This window comes from Lepus europaeus, chromosome 3, assembly GCF_033115175.1.
Source record: "Lepus europaeus isolate LE1 chromosome 3, mLepTim1.pri, whole genome shotgun sequence".
NCBI classification, from domain to species: Eukaryota; Metazoa; Chordata; class Mammalia; order Lagomorpha; family Leporidae; genus Lepus; species Lepus europaeus.
Window position 1 is genome coordinate 119,420,159 of NC_084829.1, and position 21,789 is coordinate 119,441,947.

The 21,789-nt window shown below is 33.8% G+C and overlaps 1 pseudogene; it reads left to right on the forward strand.

The window, feature by feature from the left end:
• Nucleotides 1–9,183: 9,183 nt before the first annotated feature.
• The window catches only part of LOC133756644 (activated RNA polymerase II transcriptional coactivator p15-like), a 43,391-nt pseudogene continuing 30,785 nt past the window's right edge, over nucleotides 9,184–21,789 (forward strand).

Sequence of the window (21,789 nt, forward strand, 5' to 3'; positions counted from 1 at the left end):
ATAGCTAAATAAAAATGAAATATAAAAGATATGTTCATATATTAATAGCATGATATTCAATCCCTATTTTAAGATTATCTATGCATATTCACTGTATACTCATGACTTATTTTATATAATAAAATATTTTAATAATAAAATAATAGCTAAATAATTAAACTTATTAAATTTAAAATTTATTAACATTAAAATTTAAAGCAAAAAAATTGAAGTCTATAGTCATCCAAATATGCTCTCCTGCTTTAAGGTTAACCATTATGTCTCAATCCCCAAAACAATAACTCATATTTTGCAATTTATTATGTAAGTTATATAAATGAAAATTTTTATCATCCAATATTAGGTTCTGATATTATTCATGTTGATTAATGGGATGAAATTGATTAACTGAATCACTATATAGTACTTTTAGATACAAATAGGAAAAAATGTACATTTCTAATATTCTATTCCTGTACATTTGTGTTACTTTAAATTTTTTATAGTTGCATTCATTATTATAGTGAACTCTTACTCAATTTCCTTGTGTATGAGTTAGAAATATTTCTTAGTATATTTTGGCATCTATATCCAGAGAACCTCTTCTATATTTTAAATATCAACTTAATTGTTTGTTAAAAAAAAAAGCCTACTATGTGGTTAATCTTTTTAGCATTTTTAAATTTTTGATCCACATGACATGGAATATCTTCAGTATAGCTTATTTGTCATATATATACTTCAAAATAATATATGGTTTGTAATTAGCTTCATTCAATGAGACCAGCAGATGATATAAAGTTGAGGGAAGAGAGATAGGAGCAGGTTTTTGTCACAGTGGTTAAGACACAGCTTGGGATGCCTGCACACTATATTAGAGTGCCTAGGTTTGAGTCCTCATTTTGCTTCAAATTCCAGTTTCCTGCTAATGTATATCCCTGGAAGCTGCTGGTAATGGCTCAAGTATTAGGTAACTGCCACCTATGTTGGAAACATTGATTGAATTTCTGGCTCCTGTCCTTAGTCTGACCTAGCCCCTGATGTTGCAAGCATCTACCTTTAAAACAAATGCAATTAATTAATAATGTTAAAGAAGGGAGATGAAAGCGAATTCATTTGTCACCATCTGTTCCCACTTGCATTCCCTTCCCTCCTGGGATAAGGTTATGTCAATAGCCCAAGTTCTTTAACTAGAACCACAAGTCCTGAAAGATAACTCCATTTGTTGAAGAAATTACCTTTTTCTCATTCTATTTTACTTGCAGCTTTGTACCAGACCAATTGTACACATATATGAGGATTTATTTTTGGAATCTATTCTGTTCCAAATGCCTGAATGTCTGTATTCATGCTACCACCATATTGTTGCAAATACTGTAGTTTTGTGGTGTGTAATGTTTTGAAATCAAGGGGTGTGTGCTTCTTTGTTCCTTTTTCTCAATAATTTTTTGCTATTTGAGGACTCTTGTGTTTCCATGTAAAGTTTAGGGATTTTTTTTTCCTATTTCTATAAAAAGTGAATGTTACATTGGGACTTTGATAAGGATTGCATTGTATTGTGGATCACTTTTTTGCAGTATAGATATTTTAACAACATTAAGTCTTCTGATCTATGAACACAGGATGGCTTCCCATTTATTTGTGTCTTCATTAATTTCTTTCAGCATGTTATTTTGTTTCTTGTGTACAAATCTTTCATTTACTTGGTAAATTTGTTTTTAAGTACTTTATTATGTTTAATGCAAATGTTAATGCTTTCTTAATTTCTTTTCCTATTTTTTGAATCACACAACGTTACTGAATGCATTTATTAGAACTGACATGTTATGGAGTCTTTAGAGTTTTCTTCAAGTGAAGTCATGTGATCTGAAAGCAATGATAAATGTATTTGTTCTTTTCTTTTTGAATAGTTGTTATATTTTTTCATTCCTAATTGCAATGACTAGAACTACTATTATATTGAAAAGAAGTGGTGAATGTGAGCATCTATAAAGTTTTAATTTGTTCCCTAAAAACACTGAAAATTGTAAACTTAATTCCCAATGCAATAATTTTGTAAAAGAGAGTTTAATGAGAAGTGATTAGTTCATAAATGTGAATGAATGGGTATAATGCTATTATCACAGGAATAAGTTCATTCTATCATTATAAAAAGGGGGAATTACATCTCTCTCTCTCTCTCTCTCTCTGTGTGTGTGTGTCTCTGTGTGTGTGTCTTTTTCTGTCTTTCTGTCTTTCAGTCCATTCTGTTCCTCTACTTCTATTAAGAGATGATGCTCCTGCCGGCGCTGTGGCTTAACAGGCTAATCCTCCACCTTGCCGCGCAGGCACACCGGGTTCTTGTCCCGGTTGGGGCGCCGGACTCTATCCCGGTTGCCCCTCTTCCAGGCCAGCTCTCTTCTATGGCCCGGGAAGGCAGTGGAGGATGGCCCAAGTCCTTGGGCCCTGCACCCGCATGGGAGACCAGGAGAAGCGCCTGGCTCCTGGCTTTGGATCAGCGCAGCGGCCATTGGAGGGTGAACCAACGGCAAAGGAAGACCTTTCTCTCTGTCTCTCTCTCACTATCCACTCTGCCTGTCAAAAAAAAAAAAAAAAAGAAAGAAAAAGAGATGATGCTCCTGATCTTGTACTTTCAAGCTTAAAGAACCATGACCAAAAAATATCTGTTTCTCAAAAACTAACCAGATTTAAATATTCTGTTATAGCAGAAAAAAAAAAAACTGAGTCAAAAATTGGTGCCAAAGAAAAATATATTTCTAGATCAAATATTTGATAATGTAGAATCACATTTGGAGTAGCGTAATGGGCAAAGCAGGGGAGAGGTGTTGAAGAGAATCCAGAAAAATCCTATACCGTTCTGAATGGAGCATTAAGGGTGATTCTGATGGGTGATAAAGTCAGAGAATTTATGGGCAGGAGGACATGTAAAGACATGAGTGCTATTAGTAAGGCTAATTGTAGCAAATATAATGAATTTGTATGAGAGGCCCCCAGCATTTCTAGACAGGCAAATTGATCAGGGTGTTCTTCTCTGCAATGTCAATCTGTAAAGACAGAGACATGGAATAGACAAATGATAAAAATATTAAAAAGGTAAATATGGCCCAAATAAGGAAACAAAATAAATCTCTAGCAGCTAGCCATAAATATATTAAGATACATGAACATAAAAATATATCACCTTACAAAGAATATGTCAAAAGAAAATGCCAAAAAAACAATAAATATGACAAAATTATTTCACCTGATAAACTACTCATCACAAAAATGCTTAATTGGCTCAAGAAAATATTGGATACATAGTGGATATTTTATCAACAAATTAAAAATATGCAAAGTACCAAACAGTAATCTTGAATTGAAGAACAAAATGAATGAAATGAAAAATTTAGTATAAAAAGTTTCAACAGCAGACTAGATAAAGAGAAGGAAGAATCAACAAACTTAATAATAATAAGTTATTTAATTATTCCATCACAGAAGCAAAATAGATAAAGATTAAAAAGGACAAAAGAAAGCTTAAAGAGTTAAGACACTTTTTTTGGTGTTAAGAGTTTAAGTAATCATTTTCTATTCTTAGAGGAGAAACATGTATAATTATAGACAACTACATTAAGTATACTTGCTTTCATTTGGTGTCTCTCTGTTCTGAAATATCTTTCTCTAGTGTTCCCTACTTACTATGTTCTCATATGTCGTAATAACTCACACCCCATTTGGATTTTTTCTTTAGTTTATTTTGTTTTGGCTCTGATTTAGAGTGAACTAAGGGTTTAAGTGATAAAACTAAATTAAGATAAAGTATCTTGTAACATGTTCTTATTTTGAGGATTAGAATAGCATTTTGTATTTACTATTCATTATTTATAATCTCTAAAATCAATCAAAGATACATTTTAATTTGTGGGACCTGAATCTGTGTATCATATGTTTTAAACGTGTTGGTAGAAAGAAACTAAAAACATTTTAGATGGTTGTGCTTAAGTTTACTGGCTAAACAAACTACACCATGTTAGATATTTAAGAGGTGTTTTCAAATACATGATTCTTAAAATTTATAGAAGGCATTGGACCTTCTGGTAAATGTTTTCTTAAGTTGTTATCTAATGGTTGAAACGGTTTGCTAAGTATTCATGTAATATTGCTATTGTCAGCAAGCGATCTAGGACTTGCTCCCTCATTTCTCTATTCTAAGCCCAACTTGTTCTTTCATTTCTCTATTCTCTTCAAGGTAGGAAACTAATTCTATTATAAAGGAATCTGTAGGACGCACAATTTAATCTTTAGACCTTATAAAAGAGATGAGTAACATTTTTCTGTAATAGCATAGCCAAAATAAGAACTTAAATAATAATCTCATAGCTAGATTCACTTCGCCATCAGCGAAGTATACAGTAAGTAGAAAAAACCTCCCTTTCAGACCAAAGGGAAAGAAAGTTTTAACGTGAGAATATAATTTTCCTCATGGGCATTGTCTACCTTAGAAAAAACTACTAAAACTATAAAGTTCTTTATTCATTGGATCTCCTCGATCTTCTCTCATACTTACTTTTCAATTATCCAAGAATGAAGGATAAGAAAAATATGGCTAGATAGAATTTTTCAGTCTCATCTTTACCCTTGATGCCAGTGGTGATTCACAATTTGAGAATGAAAAATGTAGGAGATAATTTTCATGCTCTCTTGTTCTGACAAAACCTCAGATTTTATCATTCATGATATAATATATCACTTAAGAATATCAATAAATTCTTCAGAGGTGTGTGCATTTTCTACATTGTAGTATAGCCTGCACTGTAGGGACAAAGTTTGTCAACATGTAGTTTATTTTTACACTTTGATATAAATTCATTGTATATGAAAGTTATTTCCTAGAGTTTATATAATGATGTTGTACCAATTTGCTAGCTTTAGCATTATGTTTATGTGGGTTTGGTTTTCTTCGTTTATTTCACTGGGTATCTTGGAAATGATGTATCAGCATTCACACTAGAAAATACCTTTGAAATTAGCATTAGAAAAACATTATTAATATTTTATGCATGCAAGATAAACCTTAGAATAAGGACTTGCAAATTAATATATGAAAATCAGTATATGAAAGAGAGCCAGGTGAAGACCTTAATCTAACACGTTGTGTTAGATTTTGACATTCAAATAACTTCTTTGAGTAGTTATTTATACTTGTAACTATCTATTTTCTTTGTACTAACAAATAATTCAAGTGGGTGCCCAAGAAAAACAACTACCTTTTAAAAATTAGGGAAGCTAGACTGAAACAGGAATAGACTTTTTATATTTATTAAGGACCTGAAAATTTCCCAATTGTTTCTCATATATTAATATTCCTCTGTAGACACTTATTTAATGATTATACAATCTCTGTACATAAATTTTTAAATTCCCTTTAAATCATTTAAAGCCTTCAATATTACATATAATTAGCACTTTGCTATAATAAATTTCAATGCATTATTTGCTAGTCCATTTTTCTCCAAATAAATACTACAGTTTCACAATCCCATAGAGTCCATATCAACTGCATATAGTATGTCCACATGATGGTATGTTCAATAAATTTATAGAGCATACTTAGGTATTGTTATCTTTTCATTTTTCATATGCCACCAGTCTTCTTGGATGTAGCATCAAGCACTGATTTATCTGTCCATATGGCAAAATAAAGCTTAACAACTGGACTTTATAACCATTACTATCATTTTGGTAATATTGTCTTCAAATGAGTCCCATGCCTACCACAATTATTTCTTTTGTCTGTTCAATATGTAATTCATCAGAGAAGATATTTAATAAAATGTACTACTGCCTTGATCGTGTGTACACGTAAGAAACAATAATAAAACATTGAGCAAAGGAATACAAGGCTTCTCTTTTCCTAAGTGAATGCATAGAGAGTAATCAAAATTATGTTTAGCATCCTCTCTGGACTTTCCATGATAAATAATTTGATTTTCTCAGTTCTTAATTATCCTCATAGTGATAACAAACAAATTAGGATGCTTACTCTTCAGCAAATATCTCATCTTATATGTTAGAAACATGATTAAAAGTAACCTAACAAGTGGGCATTTGCAACAGCAGTGAAGACATCCTTCCAGAAGCCGGCATTCCATATTGGCATGCCTGACTTTGAGGCCTGGCTCTGCTCCTGATTCAAGTTTTCTGGTAATGAACACCCTGGGCTGCATAATGATAACTCCAGTACTTGCATCCCTGACAACCACTTGGAAAAAAAGATTGAGCTCTGGGATGCTGCCTTTTCTCCGACTCCCACCACAACTTTTGTAATCATTGGGGGAGTGAATCAGCAAATGGGAGATCTCTATCTGCCTCTCTCATTCTCTTCCAAATAAAAAAAAATAACATACCACTCAGTTGCATTGGGAAAATTATCAGGAAACAATGCAGACAAGGCAGCTGGCAAAGTTATTTATGCATAATGGCAAATAAATAAAATAATTATTATCAATATGAAGTGGTTAGAAATTTTTGGAGTTTAGTTAGGGAAAATTATTTTTTTTCTACAATATATGGTTCTTTTTAATTTTTTTTTTTAATTTTTGACAGGCAGAGTGGAGAGTGAGAGAGAGAGACAGAAAGAAAGGTCTTCCTTTGCCATTGGTTCAACCCCCAATGGCCGCTGTGGCCTGAGCGCTGGGGCCAGTGCACTGTGCTGATCTGAAGTCAGGAGCCAGGTGCTTCTCCTGGTCTCCCATGGGGTGCAGGGCCCAAGGGCTTGGGCCATCCTCCACTGCACTCCCGGGCCACAGCAGAGAGCTGGCCTGGAAGAGAGGCAACCGGGACAGAATCTGGCGCCCCAATCGGGACTAGAACCTGGGGTGCTGGCGCCGCAAGGCGGAGGATTAGTTGATTGAGCTGCGGCACCGACCCAATATATGGTTCTAATTGTTGTTCTGAAACTTTGGGTTTGAGATCATCAAATATGCAAAAATATTCATTTTGAATTGACCAGTTTTCCAACATTTAGTAAAATATCTACTTCTACACAAAATTATTCCTAAATATCAATAAAATCTTATAGGTTCTAGATATTATCTTTTATTCTTTTAAGTTATTTTCCTTCAAAATAAGTAACACATAATTGTCAAGATACAATTGTAGAGTACACATTATGATTTACATATTGCATGTAACACACACACACAAATAAAAATAAAACTCAAATTTCTCTCCAGATAGATTATTTTTGGGACATTTTAAGACGGGGCTGATGCTGTGGTGTAGCAGGAAAAGCCACTGCCTGCAGTGCCAGTACCTATATGGGCACCAGTGCGAGTCCCAGCTGTATCTCTTCCAATCCAGCTCTTCGCTATGGCCTGGAAAAGTGGTCAAAGATGGCCCAAGTGCTTGGATCCCTGCACCCACATGGGAGACCTAGAAGAAACTCCTGGCTCCTGGCTTCCAATCGGCCTAGCTCCAACCATTGCGGACTTTTGGGGAGTGAACCAGCGGGTGGAAGACCTCTCTCTCTGCTTCTGCCTCTGTAACCTTGTATTTCAAATAAATAAATGAATATTCAATAAAATATTGATACATATATTATCTCTGTGATAAATTTATTTTATTGACTCTCAGATCATTTCTATTGTTTCATAGAAGATATCATACTTTAGATTATTTTAAACTATTTCCCAACTTTATATTTGGTAAATATTCTAACCAATCATAATGTTTACTTTGGAATTTGGCATGATAATTATTACCTTACAGATAAATCTTGTTTGACTGAGAAAGTACAATGAATAACTTTGCTTTTGACATGTACTTGCTTAAGAAGTTTTGAAGTCACTTGCAGTCCTCAACATGTGATCCAATATTCTCCTTGTTAGACTGGAAATCACTGGCCTACCACTGAGCTGTGAGGTCACAAGAAAATTTGTTGTTACTATCAAGGACCACGGGATGTCAATGTGAAAGCTTAAAATTTGCAATGAATAAAGAGTAAGAGAAAAATTATTACAGATTTTTTTATTAAAATTGAGACTAAGTATATTTAAATTGAACTTGTTTGACTACTTTCAGAAAAAATAAACACTGAATATATTACCAGTGAAGGAAATTATATTAAATTCAATTAGTAAATTGTAATGGGTATTACATTACAGTTAGATAGGAACAAGATGTTCTGGGGTTTTATTGCACAAAAAGATTACTATAGATAGTGATATTATACTGTGCATATATCTAATAAAAGCCAGAGCAAGAGTTTTGGATAGTTTCATTTCAAGTAAATGATAAATATTTAAGGAAATATATGTGTCTCATGTAATACAACATTATACAATGCTTATATATGTATTAAAATTTCATGTTATCCTACAAATTGCAATTTTCATACATCAGTTACTCTTTAAATAATTATGGTAGGTAAGCATGAAGGGAAGAGGAGTAGTATAAAAGTGGACAGAAAAATACAATGTAGCCCTGTCCTCCCCTGTTTAGTTTTCAAATATACAATGAATAAACTCTGGTTTAGCTAAAGACATCTTATGTCTGAAGCACTTTTTTATTTCTTTTTATTCATTTATTCATCCCTCAAATGTTTGTTGAGTGACTGCTATGTAACAAGAGATAGATCAGAAAATAAGGATGTAGCAGGAAACAAGGCATTAAAAAATTCTATTCCCATAGATATCTCTAGAGTGGAGAAAAGATGACAAACCAAACACCAGTGGATAAATGCATGTGAAAGTGGTAAAAATTCAACCAAGTAGGTGGTGCATGTTTAAACAGGTTGAAAATCAATGTAATATTGTGAGGTTTTAAGGAACATAAGCCCACAGATATTTGGAGAAAGTGTTCCAACCAAAGATGAGAATTAAGTGTAAGCACCCTGAGTCAAGGGTCTGCCTGATGTGTTCAAGAAAGAGCCAGGGTGTCAGTTTGGTTGAAGTGGGAAAAGTGACAGAGAAAGAAATTAGATATGGCATCAAAGAGGCAATGAGTTGCACTGAATATAAAAATTGCTGGATATTAGAAAGTCTTTGAATTGTAACAAAAGTGATGAGTAGAATTTGGCAGTAAAGAAGTCTGGGTTCTTCAAAGAAATAGGCTCAGAAGAACATTTGACAGTATGGATATGTTGTCCAACAATTTTCCAAGTTAGAGTTTCTATAAAAATTTTGAAATCGTTGAGCAGGAGAGTGGCTGCAGGAAGGAACAATGCCTAAATCACAGACACTTGTTTCTTCACGCTCATCTAACAATGATCTGACAGTGTACTTGACAAAAAGTTAAAGAGGAAGAAGCAAGTTGTGACAAAAAACCATGAAGAAGCAAAAGATTGGTAAGACCTCCATGCCCATGTTCCAGACATTATAGGGAAAGATGAAATTGATATTCGAGAATACTGAATGGATACAGAAGGTGAGATGAAACCGGGAAGAAAAGGCATTTCTTTAAATCCGGAGCAGTGGAGCCAGCTGAAGGAACAGATTTCTGCCATTGGAGATGCAGAAAGAAAACTAAAATCTGAGCCAGAAAACACCTGTTGTGTCCTAGTTGTTTTAATCTTTTTACATTGGCTTTTGTTTTCCTACCTTGCTTTCCAAGCTATTGTATATTTGGATTGCAGAACAATTTGTAAGACGAATACATTTTAATATGAATTATTAAAATGTTCTTGGAATGCATGCTGTGGTGCAGGTTAATTCTCCGCCTGTGGCACCAGCATCCCATATGGGCGCCGGTTCTAGTCCAGGCTGCTCCTCTTCTGATCCAGCTCTCTGCTGTGGCCTGATAAAGCAGTAGATGGCCCAAGTACTTGAGCCCCTGTACCCACGTGGGAGACCTGAAAGAAGCTCCTGGCTCCTGGGTTCAGATTGGCTCAGCTCTAGCCATTGTGGCCATTGGGTAGTGAACCAGCAGATGGAAGACATTTGTGTCTCTCACTGTTGGTAACACTACCTCACAAGTAAACGAATAAAATCTTTAAAAAAATGTTGTCAGTGAATCTAATTGCCGACTTTATTAAGGGAGATTATTTTGTGCCCACCTAGTGTAAAATAAAATCAAGTAATTACAAAAAAAAATTGAGATCAACTTATCAAGATTAACCACAACAACAACAACAAAAAGGTGGCTGGTATCTTAATGGAATTGACCTTAAACATTCACACACACACACACACACAATTCTAAAGTTTATTTCGAATACATTTTTGGCTTTGGTATCTGCTGTGGTCCTGCAGCCAAAATTGCAGATTGTCGTGCTGGCATTGCGGTGTGGTGGGCTAAATTGTCAGTTGCAATATCTGCAACCCATGCGAGAGAGCTGATTTGAGTCCTGGTTGCTTCACTCTTTGATTCAACTCCCTGCTGTTGTGCCTGGAAAAGCAACAGAAAATGGTTCAACCATTGGAGGCTCCCTGTGGGAGACATGTATGAAATCTCAGGCTCCTGGATTGAGCCTGACCCAGTTTCAGCCATCATGGCCACTTTCAAAGTGAAACAGCAAACGAAAGATCTTTTTATCTCTGTGTCTTTCCCTCTCTCTCTGTCATTCTGCCTTGAAAATAAATAGGAGATAATTATTTTTTAAAAAGAAATTGCTGGTGCCTGTATTGTGGCTGAGTGGGTTAAGCTGCCATCTCCATGGCTGGCATAGCATATGGGTGTGGGTTTTACTCCAGCTGCTACAATTCTCTGTTAATGTTCCTGGGAAAGCAGCAGAAGATGACCCAAGTCTCTGGGAACCTGCACCCACGTGGGAGACCAGATGGAGTTTCAGGCTCCTGGCTTCAATTTTGACCAGCCCTTGCCATTTCAGCCACTTGGGAAGTGGACTAGCATATGCAAGATCATTTCTGTCTCTACTTTTCTCTCTCTACCTCTTCCTTTCAAATAAATTAGTAAATCTTTAGCAAACAAAACAAAAAACAAAGAAAGACTTTGCAGTTCAGGTGCTCATAAAGTAATCAATATTTCACAATGGGGGAAAAAACTGGAGTCTGCCAGGATGGATGGGGTTTCTGCTGGTTCTCAAATTTCCAGCAAGCCTCTAATTTTCCTGATGTGAAGGCCAACAGGAAATGCATCTGATACCAAGCCTTAGGAAAACTCAATCACAAAGCTTTGATGGATTTGAAGCCCAGTTCCTGCATATACATACACATAAAGATGGAGTAAGAAAATTTGTGATGGTGTTGATGAGGTTCAGTAACAGCACTTCTTGTTCTGCATCGACCTCCCTTATGTAAATAGAATATGGCAGCTGTTTTATTCCCACCTTCCAAACTTCATGTAAAATGTCCCTTGTGCTATCACACTTATGAGGATATGCATAAGAAGTAAAATCTGAAAACAAAGTCCAACTTACCTAAGTTGACTTCACATAAATCCACCACAATTATTATTTATCACAGGTTTTATATGTTAATTTTTTGTTTGTACACAAGAAAATCACACATTATGTGGAATGGTGACCATTCCACATGGACACACTTGTATGTTTCATGACTTCTTTTTTTTAAAATACTTAAATGACCAAATTTTGAAAAAAAAAAAAAGATTTGATACTTTAGGGACCTTCCTTTTCAAATCTTCATGGCTGCTTTATTTTTCTTCTGTCTTTGATTACATTAGTTTCTGAAGACCTCCAAATGCAGAACCATGACAATATCAGGCAAGTCTTTTTTTTTTTTTTTTTCCTGAATTTAACTGAAATGCTGCTGATTTTTCATCATGAAGAATGCTTTTTATTATTGGTTTTGATAGGGAATCCTTAATCATTTTAAAGAAAAAACCCTTTTCAGTCTGCTCAAATTATATTGAATATAATCAATTTCCCATATGTTGACAGAAACAGATTTTTCTACTTGAACATGTTAGTTTAATGAATTACTTATTTATCAATGCATTTACCTAAATTAACTTCTAGCATTGTATGATAAACTGTCCTCTCTAATGTGTAGTATATTTTTAGACATGGCCAAACTTGATTCACTATAACTTTATTAAAGATTTCTATGTCTAACTTTAAAAAAAGGATGACCAATTCTTTCCTTCAGTTTCTGCTGTTCAATTTTGCTTTTGTATGAGGATTATGCTAGATACACAAAAATAAGAAGGGTAACTTCCCAGGTTTTCTGTTCTGGAAAAGTTTTCATAATCTCAGAACAGAGGGATTTTCTGTTTCTTTAAAGATATAGTAGAAATTACTTTTAAAACATTTAGTTCATTGCATTTTGAAAAGTAGATATGTGTATATGAATCATTACTTACACAAGTTTCTTTATAAATGAGGGTCAATTTAAGACAACAGTTTCTTAAAATAACATCTTTTACTTTCCTATATGAAAAATATTTTATGTTTCTAATTATGGCCAATTATTCAATGTTGAACTTGTTTATATATCAATTATCTAGTATTCAAAAATTACACTTGGGGAATATTTCTATTTTGCTTTATGCTTTACATTTCAAAAAATTTGCTTTTGTGTTTTAGTGATCATTTCTATCTGTATTCTCCTATATGTTACTATTATGTTTCTTTATAATAGCTTTTACTATTTTACTTGTGTTTATTTGGTTATGTGTTACTTAGTTTCCTGAATTAGCGTTTGTGTTTATTTTCAATTATTTTTATTTTCCAATAAATGAATTTACTCCTATGAATTTATCTCTGAGGACAACTTTGACTAAATTCCATATTTTTCATACTAGCACTAACATTGCATTCACTTATTCTTTTTCATTGTCAATTTTCATACAATCTACTTATAAGAAAGTATGTATTAAAATAACGTATTGATTTTTAGAAAGAAAACAAACCTTTGGTTCTTTATTTATAATTTAATTGCATGAGGTAAATGAACAGTGCCTACATAGCATAGCTGTAGTTGTGAAATCTGTGTGCCTATTACAGTTTCAGTGTTATCAGGTGGATTAAAGTCAGATATCAGAAATTGTAAGGAAAATAAAATTGGATTATGTTTGATAGAAATTTATTTCTCTTTTATGTAACAGTTCGGAAATATCTGAGTGTGAAAGAAATCCATTCTATCAGTTCCTCTAGGATTCAAACCACTTGAATATTTCTGTTCTACTATGTTTTAATATGCCCTTCATTTTCATGAAAAATCAAACTTTAAATCTAATATTTATAGTGTAAAGATAAGGATTAAGACATATCATAAAACAGGGCAACAGGCTTGCATCAGTTACTGCCGAAGGAATATTCCAAGAAACGACAATTTATTCAAGGATTTATCTCTAAAATTCTGCATCCAATACAAGTTCCATATCCCCAGGTGTTGCACAGTCCTGTCTACATGTCCAGAGTCTGGTTTACTAAGTGACAGACACATAAACTAATAGATAGTTTATCATCTCTACAAGCCCTCAAATGTAATCATTGTGTAGAGGTAGGATATATGCAGTAGAAATTCTTATTCAGAAAAAGGGAAAACGTTAAAAACTCAGCAGTGATTTGGTTCATCACACTGAAAAAACTAAAATTGGTATGAAGTGGGAAGATCCCATCCTATGTTACCAAGACTAAGCAATAATCAATCCTTTGTTCTACTTTCTTGGGAGAATTTCCTTTTTCATTATTCCATAGTTTCATGTTCTTTGGCTCTTCTCATAATTAATTGCAGATCTCTGTAGCTTGTTTATATGATACAATGTTGTTGGTACTCTGATAGTACTGGTTTTATTCTGAATTATTCAAGTTAGTTTGTTATTATATAAAATAGTGGTATCTATGCCATTTCAGTCAACCCAATGTTACCATTGATATGTCACTATTATGATTCTATAGTGTATTTTTATAAATAATATGTAGCCATTTGTATATTTAAAATTGATCAACTAAAATTATTTTTTAAATATGCCTACTTGTTTTCTTCTGAGAGTATATATATATATATATATATATATATATATATATGATTATCCAGATAAGATGGGTTTATGGTTAGTGATAGGTTTCTCAGGAGAATGAATTAAGGGATTAATGAAGCCAGGGATGTATTATGTGACAGAAATATTTAGATTTAGAGTACCATTTTATAAACTTCCTAGGGTAGGTTATTACATTGGAATTTTTAACAAACATTATTGAAATTGATATTATATGTATGCTCGCCAAAACCAATATCCAACTAGAGAAAGTCGCTAACAGCTTGAGCAGATTTGCTTAACCAAACATTCCCATCACAGATGAGGCAGGCTGACATTGAGCTGGGTCTGCAGTCAGGAGCTGGGATAGGGGAGAGCTGTTAAAGGGAACTGACAGCCTGGGTGTGCGTGGATGTCCAATTGCGCTCTCCTGCCATGGGAAGATTCTACAGGGCTGTTGTAGACCTTTTCTAATATTCATGTTGTCGAGATATGTTGTATGACTTGAACCATTAATTGTTGAATTATGACATTTAAAAATACAACAGTCATTGTGTTTGGGATAAAGGTCTAAAAATTCATGATTAGTTACTCAAATGTAGTATTCCATAGTTATTCCAAAACAAATTATGAAAAATTCAAAGTTTCTTATTTCACAAACTTTTAAAAGACTAAATTCATCTTTGCTTAAAATTTCTTCAGTTTTGTGCAGCATTTATGTAGAATTTTAATTGTGTGAACCAAAACACATTATCCATAGATGATGTATCATAATAAATGAAGCTGGCTTTTCTTTACACGAAAAATGGCACTACTAGTAATCAATTAAAAAAAAAATCATGTAGGATCTCTGTCCTTAATGTGCTTTACATTGTGATTTAATGCTTTAACTAGTACTCCAACAGTATTTTTCACTTGGTGTTGCTATGTGAGGGCAAACTGTTGAAATCTTTGCTTAATATATACTAAACTGATCTTCTGTATATAAAAAAAAAAGAGTCAAAAGGATAAAAATTTACTGTGCTTTTTCTTACTGGTTACTAAATCCATTTCATGATAACAACAATTGAGAAACATTTGGGGTAAATTACTATGATGTAATTGCAAATTAAATCATATTTTAAAAAGAATTCTTAGGAAGGAAAGCTATAAGCTTTTTAAACTAAGTCATTGAACTTTACGTGGGAGTGATCTCCACAAAGCTATGGATATGGTTAGCACTAATTTCAACATAGAATGACCTCTAAAGTTAAAAATTGCAAAATTACTATGCAAGTGGGATAACAATTATTGATATATTAGAAGCTTTAAAATTTTTCTAGACCTTATTGTAATTTCAAAGTTCTAAAAATTAGTAAGTTCTAAATCAGTAGAGTTTATGTGATTTGTTGTATAAACTCTATACTGCAACTTCATAAGCTTTGTAATAATTAAAAATACTGTTATTTAAAAGGAAAAAATATTTTCCAGTTGACAGAATTTTTTGTTGCCCGAAAGATTGCTTAAATCATTTGTGCTAAGCTTTTCTAAGCCAAACTTGCTTTGTTGTGTAGAGAGATAGACAACCGAGTTGTATATTTATTGCATTGAAATAAATTTTAGGAGAATTATAATATTTAGGAAGATTCTCCACTTTTCTACTGTAATATATGTGTTTAAGACAGCATGTTTATATATTTAAAAATTATCTCTATATTATTTTAATATCAATGTATTCTTCCTGTTTTGCTAACTGTATTGGATTAATGTGCCTTCTTAATCTATTTCTGATTATTTGTAAACACAAATTAAAATAATATATTACTTATTCTCAGATAACTTTTCAATATGCTATATGCTATTTAATATTCAGTTACAGGAAATATTTGATTAAAAATACAGTTGCATAATGTGCTACGTTTTGAGCATCAGGAAAATAATTTTCAGTTCCTTTTGATGCCAGATAAATCAATAAAATTAAATCTCTTATATGTTGAGGTTACTTCCATTTTTGTTTCCAAGTTTTGCTTAAGAGTACTTTTCACCTATCCTTTAAAATACATTTATTTGGGCCGGCGCCGCAGCTCACTAGGCTAATCCTCTGCCTTGCGGCGCCGGCACACCGGGTTCTAGTCCCGGTCGGGGCACCGATCCTGTCCCAGTTGCCCCTCTTCCAGGCCAGCTCTCTGCTGTGGCCAGGGAGTGCAGTGGAGGATGGCCCAAGCCCTTGGGCCCTGCACCCCATGGGAGACCAGGAGAAGCACCTGGCTCCTGCCATCGGATCAGCGCGGTGCGCCGGCCGCAGCGCGCCTACCGCGGCGGCCATTGGAGGGTGAACCAATGGCAAAAGGAAGACCTTTCTCTCTGTCTCTCTCTCTCTCTCACTGTCCACTCTGCCTGTCAAAAAAAAAATACATTTATTATAAAGAGTTTTGATACATTTCATAGGTAGAGTTCTAAGATAACCATACTTCCCTCCCTGCCTCTTTCCCTCCTTCAATCTCTCTCTTTCCTTCCTTCTGTTCTTTTATTTTCTTTAATTTTTGCAAAAACATAATTTCAGTCAGCTCTATAATCACAGGCTTAATCCACCCATAACCATGATATTCAACAAGTAAAATATAGAAGAGACAACAGTTCCACAGGAGTATAAACAAGGGCTAAAAAATAATCAAATCAGAAGATGTCAATTTCATTCCCATAAATATTTTCATATTCTGTATTAACTATTACATACCATATTTGTATTTTGGGGATTGACAAAACATGTTATATCTGTGTTTTGGTTACTGATTTATTTCACTAAGCATAATGGCTTCCAATTGTATCTGCCTTGTTGTGTCATTCTTTTTTATAGTCTAGCAGTATTCCATAGTGTTTATATACCACATTACTTTTTAATCCAGTCATAAACTGATGGACATCTGGGTTGATTCCATATGTTATTTATATGTGAATTGAGCTGTAGTGTCCAACTCAACCTGATTCAATATAAAGTTAAGGCAAATACCACAATTTTAATGGTATCAAGCATATTAGTAAAGACGTAAAATAACTAGTATTAAGTATATGCATGTTGCAACTACATAATACAAAATAAGCAAAATAAATTATATAGATAATAAGTTGCCTTTATTTTAAATTTAGTTATCAAGATGAATTCATTCATTCATCGCACATGGTGTTTTTATTACTTAGTACTGTGATGAGTTCTGGTAATCAGAAAGGTGATCAGAAGTGCACGAATATATGTCAGGAAGCCTATCATGGATGATCTAGTTACTCTGCCAACACATGTAATAAATACCTAGGTAAATTTCCCTATACAAACACCAGTTATGTGAATTACAAACTTAGAAAATAATCATCTAAGACTTCTTATGAGAGAGACATAAGGGCCATCAAAGCATTCATGGAACAATGGAATTAAAAGATGTGCTCATTTATTGCAAAAAAAAAAAGATTGAAATCCAGAAACCTCTTTTTTTATAAAAGACATTTTCCATTAGCATTTTGAAGACTTTATGTAGGAATGTGGTTTGAAAATTTTTGTACCAGAATAAACTTATCTCTTATTTCCATTTTCCCTGATTATTTTGAACTACTCTCATCTGTGTTGTTCCATAATATTTTATAGACAATGATTTGATTTGTAAAAAATAAATCAATTTGAGGCCGGCACTGTGGCACAACGGGTTAATGCCCTGGCCTGAGGCGCTGGATCCCATTGCTCCACTTCGGATCCAGCTCTTTGCTATGGCCTGGGAAAGCAGTAGAAGATGGCCTTGGGCCCTGTACCCATGTGGGAGACCTGGAGGAAGCTCCTGGATCCTGGCTTCGGATCAGCACAGCTCCGGCCATTGTGGCCAATTGAGGAGTGAAAGAGCCTCTCTCTCTCTGTCTGCCTCTCCTCTCTCTGTGTAACTCTGACTTTCAAATAAATAAATAAATCTTTAAAAAAATCAATTTAAAATCCTAAAGTAAACATTTTTAGCAGTATTTGTTTCTAATTTTGGCCACTGGGTAGACTGTAATTCCTGTTTTTCAATTATTTCCTTTCTTCTGCTGCTCTAGCACACAAATATCCATTACACTGAGAACAATCATGAATCTTTGAGCAATTTTTTTTTAAGTCTCAAGGCAGGTGGGCATTTGACCCAGTCATTAAGTCACTGCCATAGGATGCCTGCATCCCATATCAAAGTCCCTGAGTTTGAATCCAGGCTCTACTCTCTTCTAGTTCAATTCCCCATTCCAGCTTCCTGCTAATGTGCACCATTGGTGGTGGCAGGTGAAGTCTAAGTGTTTGGTTCTTGCCACCTATGTGTTAGACCTGGATTAAATTCTCTATTCCCGAATTTCATCTGGTTCAGTCCAAGCTGTTGTATATAATTGAGGAGTAAACCAGCAAGTGAGCAATCTCTCTCTCTCCCTCTCTCCCTCTCTCTCGTTCTCTCTACATTTCAAATAAAAGAAAATTAATTTTAACTAGTTACTTAAAAGTCTTGTACAGTGAGTCTTGGTTTGAGGTCCTCCAAAGACCCTCTGGGGATCTTAGTATTCATGACCATGCTGCATAAGGTGACATAATCAATAAAGGGGAGACAGCAATGAATGAACTACTAAAACCTCCAATCAGATGAGAAATTAAGACCCAACTATTCACTTAACAACTCTTTCTACACTGAGTCATTGGCTTAGAATTGAGAACTAGTGAATAGGTAAAAAATTTTTTAAAAATAAAATAAAAATGAAACTAACATTTTTAAAAGGTTTATTTATTTATTTGGAAGCGACAGAGAGAGTAAGAGAAAGTGCAAGAAAGATAGAGACAGAATCTCAACCACTGGCTCACTGCTCAAATGATCGCAACACCTAGGTCTAGGTCAAGATGAAGGCAGGAGCCAGGAAATCCATCCAGATCTCACACATGGGTGTAAGGGCCCAAGTACTTGGGCTATCTTCCACTGCTTTCCCAGGAATATTAGCAGTGGAGCAGTTGGACTGGAACCAACCAGCACCCATTGTAGCACTTCTGTAAACACGCTGAAATATTTGAAATTAAAATAACATTGTAAGCACCACTTAAGCTATTTTAGTGAACTAATTGTTCTTTACTGAACAACAAAGTATTAAGTTACCTGATTTCCAACTTCATCTAGACATATCTAGCAGAGAAGAAAAGTTATGTCTAGACCCCTTCAGATTAAATTCTGATTCCTAGTCAGTAGTAAAAAAAAGGAGCCTTCAAAAATTAGAATCAGAACTTCAGGTTTTACAAAAAATGTTTTCTTATAAATTAAACTTCTATTGTCCTCCTTGTCCAACAACAATTAATGCAATTTTTATAGTACTTACAATAAAAAAGAAGCTGTTATTGAGAAATAATTCCTTCTTAAGTTCAAAAGGTCATATAATCGCCCAATTTTAAAACAAGAAATATTAAACCTTTTTCTTGGAGAGACAATAGGAATTAAAATGCCCAGCCCATAAGTCATACATCCTAGGCATTATATTTAATTAATTAATCATCGTGAAAGTTGATTTGGTAAACCAATTTAAACAGAGTAATTTATCATGAAAGAGAAAGGCCTTAGGAAAATCTAGAAAGAAATAATGTGTTGCATATTCACCTGAAACTCAACTTTTAAATAATATGAACAATTTTTGTAGCTAAGTTAGTTTCAAATTGGAAACTTGTTGATTAAGTTTTACACGGTTTTGGCTCTGGCGCTTTGACCGACCTAACCTGAAGCGCCAGCATTCCATATGGGCGCTGGTTCAAGTCCTGGCTGCTCCTTTCACAATCCAGCTCTCTGCTGTGGCCTGGGAAAGCAGTAGAAGATGGCCCAAGTCCCTCGGCTCATACACCCACGTGGGAGACCTGGAAGAAGCTCCTGTCTCCTGGCTTTGGATCAGAACAGCTCCAGCCATTGCGGCCATCTGGGGAGTGAGCCAGCAGATGGAACACCTCTCTCTCTGTTTCTACCTCTCTCTGTAACTCTGTCTTTCAAATAAATAAAATAAATCTTAAAAAAAAAAGTTTAACAAGGTTTAAGACAGAAATACAGATGTGTATACATTTATATATTTAATATCCAAGTGTAATTGTGCTATCAGTTTACTTTTGGAAATTCCCTAACTGCTTTATCAATAGTAGTGCAGAATATGTTATTAACTTCTTCTATTTTAAAAATATTGATTTAATCTATTTAATCTATTACAGTTTTTGTATGTTATTAGACTTCTAAATATGTATGAAATTGAATTTTAAAAATATCATTCACTAAGGCTTCAAGTAGTTTGGCTTTGCATGATCTTAATAATTTACCTCTCAAATACAGTTATTTTTACTTAAGAGTTGAAACAGCAATCTACCTACGTGCAGTAAATTTTGTGTATTTTCTACTTCTGAAAATGTTGGGAATATATCATAGTCATTCTTCATGCACCATTAAAAGTTGCCTAGTTATTACTTCTACTTAGCAAGATAATATAGCAAATGAGTTTTTTGGCAATTTTTATATATTCTTTTAAAAAGCTTACTGCACATACATTAGGAAGGTACCTTCCATTCTAAAGTTTAATGGCATTCAATGAAGAGGCCCTGTGAAATAAGACACGTATTTCTTTCTTTCTTATTTATTGTCTTAGAAGGCATATAAATTCTATACCATGCAATTAGTGAATAAAATATTGTCTTTAGGGATAAATCAAAGTGAAGTGAAAAAGTAATGCAATTTCTCAAAAATAAAAAGAACCTTCCTGTTAGCTCTGTTAATACTCCAAGATTACTTGAATCTACCTCATTCCCAAACACTGGCTTAGAAAGCATTCTTTCATAAGGAAAAAGAATACCTCTTCTGTACCTGAGTCTGGTTGTCAAGATCAGTAATTTATTTTTAAACTACCATAAGATTGTTTACATGCTAAAACAAATAAAGCAAACATGGCATAATGTAACAAAAGTGACCTAGTTCATTTCATTTGTGAAATTGTCAGGTGCTTATTGTCTCCCTACATAAAATTATGCTTTGACTTCATTCTGAAAGGTTACAATGAGAGAAAACTCTTATAAGTTACAGAGCCAATAAAACATCAAGTAATCTACATTTTTGTAAACTCTCTGGTTGAACCTTTTTAAAGAATGATGGACCATTCAAATTTTGCCTTTCAAGTAACATCACCTAAGGAAGGCCATACAAGTACAGTTTTTGGAAAATTACCAGAAAAAGTTGAGTACTGCATAATTTTTCATTCTCAGCACAATCATGAATATTCATGACACTATATTCATTTGAATGTCTGAATTAGGGAAGACATTTATGAATAAACATGCATGATACAGTACAATACATTACTGAAAGTTTAAACATGTGGGATTTCTTTAACCTTTGTAAAATTTGTTTTGAGTTCTTGTCTATTTCTTTTGCTCTTCATCAAAGCAGAAAAAGCCATAAACTTGATGAGAACAAGGAGAAAATTAAGTCAGGAAATACAAAGAATGACCAGAAATTATTGTCAGGAAGAGTAATGAGAACTTTCCAAAACTCAACTGAAGTATATTCCCAGGATATCAAATAGAAGAAAGCAACCATAAATTATAAATGCTTTCATGTACAATGTTTAAATTTAAAAATTGCTTCTTCAGCTGGTATGATGAATTTAGAAATCTAATGGGTAGGTAAGTTTTATAAGTTTTCCTGAAAATATGTGTTTGTGAAGAATGAAGAAAATAAAGAATTGAGGAAACTTTATTTCAGGTATTACTAATTGAGTACAAACTAGAAAAATATGAGTACTGAGTACAAACAAGTAAAAATAATAACAAATTACTGAAAAAAAATCACACTTAACAAGTGAAAGGTTAACCATGTTTCTTTCAAAAATATTTACTTATTTATATATTTTAAAAGAGTTACAGAGAGAAAGGACGAGACAGAGAAA